This window comes from Rutidosis leptorrhynchoides, chromosome 3, assembly GCF_046630445.1.
Source record: "Rutidosis leptorrhynchoides isolate AG116_Rl617_1_P2 chromosome 3, CSIRO_AGI_Rlap_v1, whole genome shotgun sequence".
NCBI classification, from domain to species: domain Eukaryota; kingdom Viridiplantae; phylum Streptophyta; class Magnoliopsida; order Asterales; family Asteraceae; genus Rutidosis; species Rutidosis leptorrhynchoides.
The window spans coordinates 74,958,786-74,961,646 of record NC_092335.1 but is presented as its reverse complement, the minus strand read 5'-3'; positions in this window follow the sequence as shown (position 1 = coordinate 74,961,646).

The window sequence follows — 2,861 nt, the reverse complement described above, 5'->3', positions numbered from 1 at the left end:
CCCACAAAAACCCTAGCCAATTTTGAAGGGTAAAATACCCCTTTTACCCCTCTAAATTTCGGCCCTAATGAGCCATCCTAACCCCTTCTCCAAGTCTAACTTGTTCCCTAAGTAATTCCTTATAAAACCCTAATTCTAGAATAATCCTAACACTCCTATAAATAAGGACCTAGGCTAAACCATTCCATGTACCAAATCACAAACAAATCTCACTCTCAAATCTCTCTCTCTCTCTAGATTTTGGCCAAAAACCGAAATCCCCCACCACCCATCGAAATCCTTGAGGGTTTACAAGTAATCTTCAAGTGTTCTTCGCGTTCTTCGTGATCTTCAAGAATCTTCAAGGTGTTCTTCAAGATATTCAAGGCTTTGATCTTCCATCCTCAGCAAGTTCTTCTTTTCTTTGTTAATCTTCTTGGATCTTCAAAGGTATAACATAAACCCTAAACTATTTTCATAAACTTTGATCTTTGTTAATTCGTATGCATATTATAAACATGTTATACACAAGTAATTACATAAACACCTAAATCTTTACATGTAAAAAAAAATATAAATATATACATATACATATACATATCGACTAAAAAAAAAAAAGAAGGAAGGAAGTTTTGATCTTTAAAACCCTAGATACAATTAGGAGATTTGTTAGTGGTTAATTAAGGAAACAAAATAAACTTATATATACATACAAATAAATCGACATACATATATATATACATGTAGAAAATAAATTTTTGTATACATACATACATATATATATATATATATATATATATATATATATATATATATATATATATATATATATATATATATACACGACATCATATACATATATACACTAAAACCCTAAACCCTAATTTGAATTATACTACTTTAATCAAAACCCTAGTTTTAATAAAAACCTAATTAATTATTAAACCCTAATTCATTAAATCTAACCCTAAATAATTAATACCACTTTAATTATTAAACCCTAATCATTACCTAATCATTACTACATTAAATAAAACCCTAATTTACTAAACCATGAAACCCTAGGACATTAATTACTAAATCCTAGTTATTAAATACTACTTTAAATAACTAACTCTAATTAATGAAACCCTAATACTACTTATACTATTAATTAACATGTATACACTATTACTATTGTTAGCACCTAGAACCTACTACTTATATTGTAACACATAAAAACCTTTTTGGGATATGTATTAGAGATGTATAGATCTTCGAACTTTCTTGACGAATGGTTTCTACGAGACTCTAGGAAGAGGGTTTGGATTTCCGATTTAAAGGGTCCTATGGCTCAATCCCCTAGATCTGAAATGGCCATTCGAAGGGAAAGGGATGATTGGAAGCTTATATAATACGACAAGTATCCTAAAATGGAAAACACTCTTTAAGTAGAAACTTTCTAAGTAAAGAAACTTACTAAAATAAGGAACCTACTAAAAAATGGAAACTTTCTAAAAATAGAAACTTACTAGGAATAGAAACTTAGTGAAACAAACTATACATAAACACGTACTTAAACTCAAACATGGGCAAAACACTTAACTACTCTTAAAATGTCAATAGGTTGACTTCTCTGCTCACTCGTTCAACTCTCTATTCCGAGAAATAACTCTCTCTCTACTTATTAAGGTGAATTCATAGCCCCTCTTTATTGCTAGCAAACTTACTTACTTTTGGGGTGAGACACATGCTATTTTTACTTTTTACACTTTTGACACAAGTACCAAACTGTTAAACTATGCTATACCCGGCTATGTTCGACTAAGTCCCTACAGTGATATTTTTAATTGCTGCGGCATGCTTAATTATTGGGGGTAGGCCTATCGGGAGTAACGTCTCCGATACATTTGACTCAGTCTTTGTATTACTTGATAATGAAATTAAAACCGACAAGGACAGACACAACTTGTCATGGGGCAAACTTAAACGTTTAGTCTAAATATCATGCTTTAGCATAACTTTAGATCCTGCAGGAGATCAACTTTACAAACTAAATCTTGTGGTCTAAAACAACGGTCAAACTTTTGTTAAACCTATGGACTTCACTCAACCTTTTTGGTTGACACTTTAGCATGTTTTGTCTCAGGTGCTGTTTGATTCAAGCTTACTTATCTACTGCTTATGTGATGCTACTTGGACATAGGATTAAGAGATTATCGCATATTTTACTATTGCATTTAAACATTTACTTTATTCCTTTGTAACAACATTTCATTTTCCGCTGCATACTCATTAAAGTTAATTTTCTCATTTAGTATTGTTCTCGTTATTATAATATGTTGGTATATTTTGGTATTAAGTCACATTTTGCCCAGGCCCTAACTGGGGGTGTGATAGGATCGGCCAATCCCACTGTTTTTAATGGTTCCCAATCTATTACCCTGGGTACTTCAACAATATTAGACTGAAGGGTGTGTAAGTTCCTTTGATATTTTGGATATTCTATCCAAAATCTGTCAAACCTCAAGTTTGGGTATAAATCTGTCTCATGGATATTTGAAAATGAAATGACTTGATGAGGTATATTTTGTTTGTGTTGGTCGTTAATATCCTGTTCGTCTGCATTCTCAGGAGGAGCATTGCGAGCCTGAGATGCGGATGAAGATTTACCCCTTTCAGTCTGCAAAACACATTAAACACAATTTTTGTGCATCTAAATATGCATTAGTGTTATCAGAATCATAAATCAAAACAATCATAATGACATGTTTAATCCATGTTAAATTTTATACGCATTTTCACAATATTAACAATTCTACACTTTTACAAATAAACATATATGAAAATGTATACAATGTTCCTTAGCATTCATCTTCTAAATCATGTCAAAAATAATCATT